Source organism: Diabrotica virgifera, chromosome 5, assembly GCF_917563875.1.
Source record: "Diabrotica virgifera virgifera chromosome 5, PGI_DIABVI_V3a".
Taxonomy (NCBI): Eukaryota; Metazoa; Arthropoda; class Insecta; order Coleoptera; family Chrysomelidae; genus Diabrotica; species Diabrotica virgifera.
The window spans coordinates 242,950,103-242,962,732 of NC_065447.1; the positions used below are offsets into that span (position 1 = coordinate 242,950,103).

Sequence of the window (12,630 nt, forward strand, 5' to 3'; positions counted from 1 at the left end):
TACAGGGACATACTGTATAACAATTTATAATTGCTAATAAATATACAAATAATTAATAGTGCAAAGTAATGACGTCTGTCACGGTAACAACTGCCATTTTTGCAATTACTTGCAGTCGTTGTCGGAATCGTGCCTTAAGACTTTTTTGACCCATCCTGTATATCTTATTGAAATAACAGCTCTATCATAAATATTTATTGTTGGGCGTTGAACACACACACTACAACTTTAATCAAATAACCACACAAACAAACAAACAACACACATGGGAGGTTTTTTTTCTGCACTCGCGAGATAGATAAATCTCAGAACTCAGAATCCACCGACAAGATAGAAAGCCGCGCGACAAACTAAAAACTCAAAATTGATACATCACGGAAAATGAAAGATAAAGATAGAAATATAATCACCGTTCACAATTTTTAACGAGCGGATTTTGTAATAAAACTAGCAAATGTTTATATCATCTTTAATTTAAAACAATTTGCTTATGGACGCTGCGCTGATATCGGCATCTGTTTTGACGTGGACAATTAGAAAAACAGACGGGTCTGTGGGTAGATTTTTATAGCAATTTCGTTACATGTACGTATCAGTACGTCGAATATGGTGTGGGATTTGATTTAGAATACTTTTCGTTACTACACACAAATCTAATAGAAATCTATATTTGTGGAAACCATGGGCGGACATATTATAGTGACGCTGAGTCACTCTAATTCGCAATATAACGTTTTTCTATAAAAAAACCAAATAAGAAGAAAAATTAGGGAGGCTAAAGAGGCTAAAGAAACCTACTTCTCTGAAAAATGTAAAGAAATAGAAGAACTGCAAACAGATATGACAATTTCAACCTACATAAAAAAGTCAAAGAACCAGCCGGACTGGAAATAGAAGAACCTCACATATAGACCTGAATCCCGCGTAAGAAGGAAAAGTTGATTAATAGCAAGCTGAAAATTTGTTAATAGCTTAACGGTGTCTAGTCGGACAAACTTTGATGTACGAGAACAGTGGAACAGGGGAAGTTTTAACTGTGGAGCATGATAAACGTGTCGTCCTGACAAGTTTATGATTGTGAAAAATAGCAAGTTGTTTTTAAGTTTATTCGATAGCCAACGTTATGTAATATATGAGAAAATGTTTGTCCGACAAAAATGTTGGGCATTTTAACGAGTCCGACACGTAGAACATGTCACATCACAGGAATTATGTTCAGAGACCATGTACTTTCAAATACTACTTTGACAAAGTGTCACACTGACAAATGCAGCCTTCTAATACATACTTCTAAGCATAATGTGTCATATTTACGTCTATTCTTATAAGCACCAAAGTTTAAGACTCTTCACATTTTTCAATGTCGTTTACAGGGTTTTGAGTATGGAAAAAAAATGTATACAACGTTTTTTGTAAGAAATTTTCCGTACTTTCTGATGCGCCTAATTAGAAAACCCTAAGAGATTGCTTTCACATGTTCTTTAATATTTTTTATTGTCATTTTGAGAATAACAAACTCCACCCAAAAAAATAATTGTTTTGCAATATATACATGCAGTGATACTTACCTCACTGTTTTTGGAGTGTGCATGTATATGCACATGCAAATATGTGAATATAAATAATAATATACAACTAAAATAGCTTTATCAATATGTGACTAAGTCATTCTGAAAAAAGGTTTTTTATTTATTTCCTTCGATTTGCCCAAACTTTTTGTCCGACATATAACTTTTTGCGTTACAAAATATCATTTGTACATAAACAAATCAAAATTAGCTTGCTATTTATCACCAACATTTTTGTCTATATCTTACATGTTTAGAATGTCCGACTAGGAAAATTTCCCATTAATTTTGTCCGACAGAACTTCCAATTGCTTTTTTAACCTTTCATTAAACTCTCATGCAAAAATCAGACTGCTATTCATCACCAACATAGTTCCTGTGATGTGACATGTTCTACGTGTCGGACTCGTTAAAATGCCCAACCTTTTTGTCGGACAAACATTTTTTCATATATTATATAACGTTGGCTATTGAATAAACTTAAAAACAACTTGCTATTTTTCACCATCATAAACTTGACAGGACGACACGTTTATCATGTTCCATCGTTAAAACTTCCCCTGTTCCAGTGTTCCCGTGCATCAATGTTTGTCCGACTAGACACCGTTAAGCTATTAACAAATTTTCAGCTTGCTATTAATCAACTTTTTTTTCTTACGCAGGATCCAGGTCTAATATATTGCTCGACAAAAATGGAAATATTATAATGGAGACAGAACGAAAACTACGACGATGGAAAGAGTAGGTACACCGAGGAACTATTTCATGGCCAGAGAGAAGCTAGTACCTACATACATCCGTAGATAGCCAAACCGGAGATGTGGGCCCAGAGATAACCAAATCAGAGTCAGTATAAAATTCTAATATGAATCTGAAGCCTAGACTGGAATATGCGGGCGTCTGATCGGCCTATGAGGGAGCAGTACGGCAAGGGATAAGGGCTTGCGGCTCTGTGACACTCCCCCATAGATCCCTACTGGAAGGGCGTTGACGCCTAAATACCGGTGTATATATAAATACGTTGGTTTGGAAGAACACTGTCACAAGTCGAAAAGTTCTAATTTTCAGGAGAGACGTTTTAAAATTTTAATGTGCTAGTTTTCATTATAATTTTGGTAAAGTAAAACATAAGAGGTAAAATCTTTTACAATATTAAAGAGCCCATTATTATCATTTAAATATAAATAGAAAGACCTTTCTTGTTCTCACCTTTCTACCTGCAATTAGCATTTGGAACAGTTTTTCCCAAAATTTGTTAGAAATGTTACTGTATTGCTCATACTAATTCTATAAAAACGCACATATCCTATAAGGAATACTTACCTAAGACGAAATGTAACTGTCTTGCATTAAATATTAAACTCAAAAGCCGAAAAAAAAATACGTTCCTTTTAAACGTGTAACATTGTTCTCCAAAACACACGTGGTAACTTCCACAACGACTGAAACACAACTATATTGCGCCGCTTTTCCATAAAACGTAATGCATGGGTTTGACTAAATCAAACTGTCATAAGTCGCCATCTAGCGGAAATTATATAAGTGCAACTTCTGACAATTTTTCCCATAATAAAGTTTAACATTTAGAGTTGGTTAGAGGGTACACCTCAAAAATGGCAATTTTTGAGTTGTGACATTCTTCTTCCAAACCAACTAACTGTTAAAATCTCTTGTCAAAGACTTCGGTGTCCGGCTATTATTGTTCCTAACGCATTATGAATCATTTTTTTAACGTAAAATTTATTTCTAATATTTGACCCTTCCGACGAACGCCCATGCCGCAGAAAACACAAAACTACGAACTTTTTGTATTGTTCGGTTGTGCGTTCTGTTGGCAGACGGAAAACTCGCGTAAAAATAAAGATAAATATCAGAACTTTTATCATTTGGCCGTTTTCCAATTGTTGATGACAAAACACAAACAGATCTACCATGTAAAAGGTAGATGTTGCAACGAAATGTCGTTAAATGTATATTAAAAATCGTTTCAAATAAGCGGCACAATATACAGTGGTAGTCGTATACAACTATACTTTGTTTTTAAACCAGGAGTAATTCAAATTTATCGTGCCGTAATGCTTGTTTGTAATTGATCTAAACTCAGACAAGTTTACTCTACTGTTGTGAAATTTATGTACACTAAAGACATTTAAGAAATATTGACACTATTGGCATTTCATAAAGATTGGTCATAAATTATACCACAGATGCTGGGGTCAAAAATAGGTTGACTGAACCTCACTTACCTATATACAATAGTGCACACAAAAAAAGTTACAGCCCTTTGAAGTTACAAAATGAAAATCTATTTTTTTTTTCATATATCGAAAACTCTTACGAGATTTTTTATTGAAAATGGACATGTGGCATTCTTATGGCAGCAACATCTTTAAAAAAAATTAAAGTGAAATTTATGCAAAGTACTTTTTCGCTAAGCCAGTGTTTATCGACATATTTTGAATATTTGTCAAATCCACCACATATTTGTATATGGTTAAGTACGATTATAGAAACCTGTTAATAATATGAAAATATATTTATAATTTACATTTTTAGGTATATTTTGAAAAAGAAGCCACATCTCGATAAAAGGTGACTTGTCAAAAAAAGACTAAGAGGCAAAAAAAGTGTTTTAAAAACACTGTGTTTAACTAACGGTACCACAATAATAGTTTAATTGGAACGTACACAAATATTGAGGGGTTTAAAGGAACAAAGCCCCCATAAAATATTTATGTAAATTTATTAAAAAAGAAGCCGCATCTCCGCCGCAAAACTGGCTTATCGAAAAAATACTAGGAGGCAAAAAAGTTTTAAAAACGTTGTGTTTAACTTATGGTACCACAATAATGAATTAACTGGAACGTACACAAAAGTTTGGGGGGTTTAAGGGAACAAAACCCCCATAAAATTTTTATGGGGTGGACAAACTTGATGAAACTTACAGATCATATGATCAATACATAAGCGATTAAAAAACTTGTGAAGTGGTAACAATTAAGTTCTTGAAATTCTAATTAGGGGGTAATTGTTCCGATTTCTTACCAAAAAAAAGGGACCAAGTTTATTTTCAACGTAACTTGTTTACTTTTGATACTAAAATTTTTTTAAAAACAAAAATAAGCATTTTTTAAACACTTTTAAAAAGTTAAAATGATTTTTCCCCAAAAAAGTGCTTTGTTTTTTGGTTATGGCACGTTAAAATATTCCATTTGGAATTTGACGAATATGAACCTATTTTTAATTAGCTATAACTCTGCTTCTACTAGGTATAGTGACCTAATATATACATCATGTTTTTCACTTTTTTACGTTCTATATTTTTGATAAGAATTTTTTTTCGACCAAATACTTACTTTTTGAGTTATTTGCGAAAAACCGTCTGAAAACGTGGTTATTTTGTAGAAAAATTAACATATTCACTCGCAAATAACTCGAAAAGTATTAACTTGGTGAAAAAACTTTATAGAACAAAAGTTGCTTAGAATTAGTCATTTTATTCATTTCCGGACTTATTTCGAACATATATTTTTCACCCCTAAGAGGGGGTGAAAATCACCCCTAAGGCAAAAGCACACATCGGCACAATATCACTTTTTTTCTTTGACTTATTAGCTATGTGTATGCCAAATTTCATGCCAATCCAATCGGTTCTTTAAAATTTAGAGGTTTTGCAATATTTTACCTTTAAAGAACATACTATTTATGAATTACCGTCGAAAGCCGATATGATCAACCAAAAAAGAAGATGTAGGTATTTGGTGATTTTTCTAGTGACTTTTTGGGTGTGAATCAGTGTTTTTAGTTTGCTCCGGGGACGTATTTAGGGGTTGGCGAAAGAGGCGCCCGCCTAGGGCGCAAGAGTGAGGGGGCGCAAAATTAGCGGGAGAAAAACTTTTAGGAAATCCAAGATTTTAGTTTTATAAACTAAGCATTTTTCATACTTTTGATGAAAAAATATGATGCCGTATTCTAGCAAAATTAAAAAGATAAGAGACTACATAAATACCGGTACGGTGTCAGTAATATTATAAAAATAATTGTAATATATAAAGGATTTAAGCTTCAAAACTTAACTTTGACGATGTCATAAATGAATTCGCATCTATTAAAGCACGCAAAGTGAAATTTTAACAATAATAAAAGATACCAGGTTAATTCAACAAAATTAAATTGACTAAAAATTTAAATTTTAAATCAAAACTTCATGAACTGTTGTAGGCTATTATTTATTATTATATATCAATATGTTTTCGCTTAAAATAATGTACCATAAATGCATAGTTATGATAGTTTATGTAAGTATAAAAAAATATGTAAGTACATTTTCTCATGAATGTAACATATTCACAAATTGTGAATCACAATATTGCATGTAAAGTAGTAGTGAGTAAAATAATTTTATAAGTAAGTAAAATAAATAATGTTTCAAAAATACCTCCTTTATTGTTATTGTTTTTTGAACCCATAGCCCGATCAGTTAACACAAAATTTTACGAAAACCTCCACAAAAATAAAGGAAGGATGAAAATTTGGGAATAGGTAGTTGAAATTACCTATTATTATATAAGAAAAAGTGTACAATTCTACATCCCCTCCATTTGACAAAAATTGGGAAATGCGGGGTGAAAAGTATTTTCTGGGGGGTGAAAAAATATAAGTTTAAAATAAGTTCGAAATTGTATAAAATGACTAATTCTAAGTAACTTTTGTTCTATAGAGTTTTTTCACTAAGTTAATACTTTTCGAGTTATTTGCGAGTGAATATTTTCATTTTTGACAAAAAAAAAACATGTGTTTGGACGATTTTCACAGATAACTCAAAAAGTAAGTATTTAAGAGAAAAAAATATTCTTAGCAAAAATATAGCCTATAAAAAACTGAAAAAAAAAATGTTATATGCATGAGGTCTGTAGACTCAGCAGGAGCAGAGTTGTGGCTAATGAAAGTAGGTTCTTCTTCGTCAAATTCTAAATCGAATATTTCAATTTGAAATAACACAAAAACGGAGCTCTTTTCGGGGAAAATTACAACTTTTTTAAAGTGGTTAAAAAAAGGTTTATTTGTGTTTTCTAAAAAAACTTCTAACGTTAAAAGTAAGTGAGTTACGCTTAAAATATTGCTGGTATTTTTTATTTTCTTGCTAAAAAAATCGCGAAAATCACTCCCTAATTAGTTTCCCAAATAAAATTAATCGTTACCGCTTCACAAGTTACATTTTTGCACGATTGTTCATTTTTGACTGTTTACCGTGACAGATTTTACGTCAGTAGGTAACATTTACTAGCAACTTGACGGTAAGTAATCCAACTCGACGGTAAGTACTCCAACTCGACGGTAAGTAATTCACTTACCGTCGAGTTAAAAAATCTCTTAATTTTAATTTATTTTTTGAAAGAATAAAGAAAACTAACGAATTATTTATTAATATTGAAACTTATGGTACAATTTGTTAATTTTTCTCTTCAAATACGCGATCAAAGTTGAAAACTTGGAAATATCAATGCCACCATAAAGAAAAACGGTGGATTTAATCATTGAATATTCTGCCCAGAGGCTTCCAGGAGCTTTCAACTGCATATGTCTTTGAACGAAATATGCCAATAGAGTCTTTTCTCCGATTCTTAAATTATTGCCTTCGCACCATTTTTTAAAACTTTGGTAGGTATTTTGATAACGGATTTTGGATTTTTCGGGAATAATTGCGGAACACCCTTCTTCCCAAGCCCGTTCAATTTCTTCAAATTCACTTTCGCTCATATTTTAATTTATAATAATCAAAATTGTACTTAAAATTATTGACAACTAAATAAAAACTCAATTCTCCATTGTTGTTATGCACCCTAGTTACTACCTAACAACCAAAGTATCTATCTTGATAAAATGAATGAAACTAGTCAATATGACGAAAATGTTTAATTTTATAATTTATAATGGTATCAATCGTGCAAAAAACGTTATAAGCATGTCGAACGTTAAGGGTAACCGATCTCAGACAATAATTGGAGTCGTCGCTCCGCTCCTCCTCCAAACAATTGTCTTCGATCGGTATAAAACCCTTACCGTTCTCCATACTTAATATACTATACTTATGTATTTTTTATATTATCTATAAGTTTCATTGGTTCAAAGTACTCATATTTGAAAAAAATTTAGTTTAAAATCAAACATTTTTTTATAATTTTGAAAAAAAAAATAGAATATTTTATGGAATTAACTTAAAAATTATTAGTGCGTAATACCTAAAATCTCAAAGAGTAATAAAATGTTCGTCTTGCTTTTCTGAATATTTTTGATTTTTTGTTTTCTTGCTAGACAAAAATTGGATATGCTATGGCTGTTCAAAATTTGCCTAAACTCGTGATTAGCAACTCGTTTAAGCCATTTTAACTACAGCTTTTTCAAGAATAAGCACCTTAAACCGATGAAACTTACAGATCATATAAATAATACATAAGCAAAGTAACTTGTCAAGTGGTAATGATAAAATTTATTTCTGATGCTAATTAGGGGGTGATTTTCGCGTTTTTTTTTACCAAAAAATAAAAGGGACCAACAATATTTTGAGCGTAACTCACTGACTTTTAATGTTAGAAGTTTTTTTAGAAAACAAAAATAAACCTTTTTTTAACCACTTTAAAAAAGTTCAAATGAATTTCCCCGAAAAGTGCTCCGTTTTTTGAGTTAGTTCACATTGATATATTCGATTTGAAAGTTGACGAAGAAGAACCTATTTTTCATTAGCTACAACTCTGCTTCTACTGGGTCTACCGACCTCATGCATACACCGGTTTTTTCAATTTTTTATAATCTATATTTTTGCTATGAATATTTTTTTCAATAAAATACTTACTTTTTGAGTTATCTCCGAAAAACCGTCCAAAAACATGTTTTTTTTGTTAAAAATGAACATATTCACTCGCAAATAACTCGAAAATTATTGACTTAGCGAAAAAACTCTATAGAACAAAAGTTGTTTTGAATTAGTTATTTTATTCAATTCCGGTCTTATTTTGAATGTATATTCCCTTCCATTTTTGTAAAATTCAAGGGATGTAGAATTGTAAACTTTTTCTTATATAATAATAAACAATTTCAACTACCTATTCCCAAATTTTCATCCTTCCTTTATTTTTTTTTGGGTCAGATTGTTCTTTGATCGGGCTACCAGGCCTAATACATTTTAAAGTAGTAGTTGTAGTAATTTGCCTACAAATTTTTAAAAATTGTTACATTACAGTCCTGTGAATTTTGGGTGCAATTAATGGGAGTCTCGTTTTTTGTGGGAAGGGGGGGGGGAGCATTGAATTTTGCCAAGGGCGCACGAATGGCAAGATACGCCCCTGGTTTGCTCCTCGTGGTTAAAAACAAAGCATAGAATAGTGATATTTGCTAAACGAGTTTTTGAAACAATAAAATCTAGATCCTAAATGATATTGCTTGATTTTGTTTTCTTGGTCCAGACGAGATATGTTTTAAATTGGACATTTACCATGCAAGTATATTTTTTTTTGAAACATTTTTTTTTTGAAAATGATGGGTAACAATTTAAACATTTAGGCAGTCACTAAGACTAAGTAAGTAGTAGCTTTTATTTCTTTGTTATATTTTAGTGTTGTTTGTCTTATTGTTGTTTTAATTAATTATATACGTTTACATCTGGAAAATGTTTATTTGTTTTTTCCATAGCACACTGCTTTTCCTTAACCTCGTTTACTGGTAAAAGTAAAAGTTATGTTTAAAATTTACATATTTCTTAAGATATCTCGAGATAGAAAAAAGGTATCGACATGCTGTTTTCGGTATTATATTGCTAATTTGGTCTAATTTTGTAATACAGGATTAAAAATGCATACTTGTATTTAATATTTTCCAAAGAAAACTAGATTTCTGAAAATAATTAAATAACGCCTCCTAGCTTGCATATTACTTAATTAGGCTATTTCGAAAATAAGACACTTACAATGACGAAAAAGAGCTGTTTTCAACAAGACCAAGTATGCAAAATTCGATTTAGCAGAACCGAACTTACAGCCATTTTTTGATAAGAAGGTTCCCACTCACCCCCACCTCTTATTTGCAAAGGTAGACAAACTTGGGAAATCAAATATGCGCAGAATTTTATGAGGAATACGATGATGGGATTTCCAGTGCCCTTTCATTAGGCAAATTTTGTAAAATTTTGATTTTTAAATTTTTTATATTCAATTTCGCCCTCTAGCGGTGGACCTACAATTATGAAAATAATTTCCAGGCTTTTTTTGAGGCAACTTTTATTATAAATATTTTTTTCTCAAAGCTGTACTATAAACGGTTCCTGAGATATGGCCAAGAGCCATTCTTATTCGGACACCTGGTACACTGAACTCAGAGAGGAGTAACAATTATACATAGCATAATAATTTAATATAGATCAGTAATATAGGTGTACAGCACCATGTTTTTTAGTTTAATTAATTTACTGTCCAATTAGGCTCAAAATGAAAATAATAAAACGAACAACAACAGATGCACAAATTGATATAAGTAAATTTAAAAAAAACCCACTCATAAGGCAACTCCTGACAGATGAAATCAATAATGGATTTCTTAATGAATGTTAAAGAACAAATTCTTCAAAATACTAAAACACATATGAAAATGGTAATTAATAAAGACAGAAATAAATCAAAATCAAAAAGTTCTTAAACCAACCAGTCTCAAAAAGGAACAATGGATGACAGTGGTACAATGGAAATTTTAGATTTAATGGAAGAAAGATGTCAACACAAAAATAAAGATAATTAAATATATACAAAAAAATGGATAAACAAATAAAACCCAAAATTTGAGCAAACAAAAGAAGAATCGAACGGTTAAAGAACCAGGAACGGTTAGAAAAAGAAAACCAGGAATACTGATATATACAAATGAGAAACTATTGGTATATAACGAAAAATTAAAGAGATGGGCAGAATACATCAATGAGTTGTTCAAAGACAATAGAACAATACAGATGGAAATAGAAGATGGTGTGGTTTTAAGGATATTAAAAGAAGATGTAAATTGGGATTAAAGAATAGCAAGAATGGCAAAGCAGTAGGTCCAGAATAATTCCCAGTAGAAAGCTTAAAATAGGGCTTTTCATTCACAGTCATTTGTTTCGAGCTGCTGTCATGTGTCGTATAATATTAAGATATCTACATCATACGTCTTTGGTTTGTATCATTGGTAATACCAATAACGTATAACATAGATATATTAATATTAGACGACAGCTGACAGAAGCTCGAAACCAATGACAATCTATGAAAAGCCCTATATAAATGATGAAACCTTAGACATTATAGTAGACTTTTTTTGGCTTGGACTATAGTCATTCAGCCAGTCTCAATCAAAAGTAAATGTATTAAAGATATTCCCAATTAGTGAAACATGGTTATTATAATAATATTACAATATTTTACTTCTTATTTTACCTACTCATTACAGCTAATGTACATACTATGTTAATAAATATTATAAATATATTAGACTTAATGTTTATCAAGAGCACATAGTGTATACATTTTACAAATAAACATATTATTGTTAATTATTTAAAATAAATGCATTCTTTTTGTATTTTTTTTGTGTTTTATTTTGTCTTTTGTTTTTTTTTGTCACTACGATAAGATGTCAACCCGGTTCAACCCCTCGGAGGTTTAAATCCTCTTAGTAATTTTTTTTCTTTAATTTTTAAATTTTTTTTTATATTTTTTTTTTACTTGTAGAATTGTTTAATGTAATACCTATATAAAACAGGATATATACGAAAATAATGGTTACTCTCCACCTTTTGCACTATCCCTAAAACTCCAAATGCTAAAGACTGCAGTGAATACAGATCAAAATCATTAATAACTCATGTTCTCAAATTATTCTTGAAAATAATACATGGTCATATAAATAAAAAATTGGAAGAAGGTATAAATAATGACAGTCAGTTTGGGTTCACAAACAGACTAGAAACCATAGAGGCATTATTTGCTTTTAATATGATAGCTCAAAGATGCATAGATGTGAATAGCTTTCAAAAGGACCCGATGGAATACCAGATTACTTGCTGAAAGAATGTGTTTGCACAATAGTCTTACCTCTATATATACTTTTTAATAAATCTTTACAAACATCTGTATTTCCCGATGCTTGGAAGGTGAGTTATGTTGTCCCTGTTTTTATAAATGGTCAAAAAAATCAAGTAGAAAAGTATTGTAGTGTTTGTATACAATCTTCAATACCGAAACTGTTTGATTCCCAAGTCAGCAGGCAGTTGAGTTGGCTATGCAAAGGTTTAATATCCGACCAACAACATGGTTTTTGCCAAAATAAATCTCAACTTTAACAAATCTACTCTACTATAAAACTGACATTTTGCAAAACATGGAACAGTTTAAGCAGATAGATTCCATTTATATATTTTATATTATTTATATATTTATATTATTTCCAAAAATAATAACTATTTCTCAGACTCTCAGTTCGGTTTTAGAAAGGACAAATCCACAGTACTTGGCATACTGGACTTGGTCTCACATATTGTAGACTCCTTTCATAGGTTGCAGTTTAATACTGTTCTGTTTTGTGACTTGAGCAAGGCATTTGACTGTGTAGATCATGGAATGCTCTTGCAAAAACTCAAAAAATACAACTTCTGTCCTTACAGTGTAAAACTAGTTCAATCTTACTTAGAAAACAGAACACAGGTTGTGAGGGTCTCTGGGGTGTTATCGGGGAAGAGTGTTGTTAATATTGGGGTTCCCCAGGGCTCTGTTCTGGGACGCATTCTCTTTCTAATTTATATTAATGACCTTACGAGCATTAACACAAATGCAAAGTACACACTCTTCGCCGATGACACCACAGTGTCTTTTACAACTGATACACTTGGGGAGTCGCTTGAGGGTTCTATGTCTGCACAGTCAGTGACCAATGAATGGTTTTGCGTAAACCGATTACTGCTCAATGCAGCAAAAACCAACAGAGTTGTTTTTTCTCTCAGAGACACACAGAATGTAAATGATGGTATGAGCAGTGTCAGATT

General features: G+C 31.4%; 1 protein-coding gene across 2 annotated transcripts in view; it reads right to left on the reverse strand.

The window, feature by feature from the left end:
• The window catches only part of LOC114325088 (guanine nucleotide-releasing factor 2), a 199,781-nt gene that overhangs the window by 175,002 nt on the left and 12,149 nt on the right, over nucleotides 1–12,630 (reverse strand). The window lies entirely within an intron of this gene.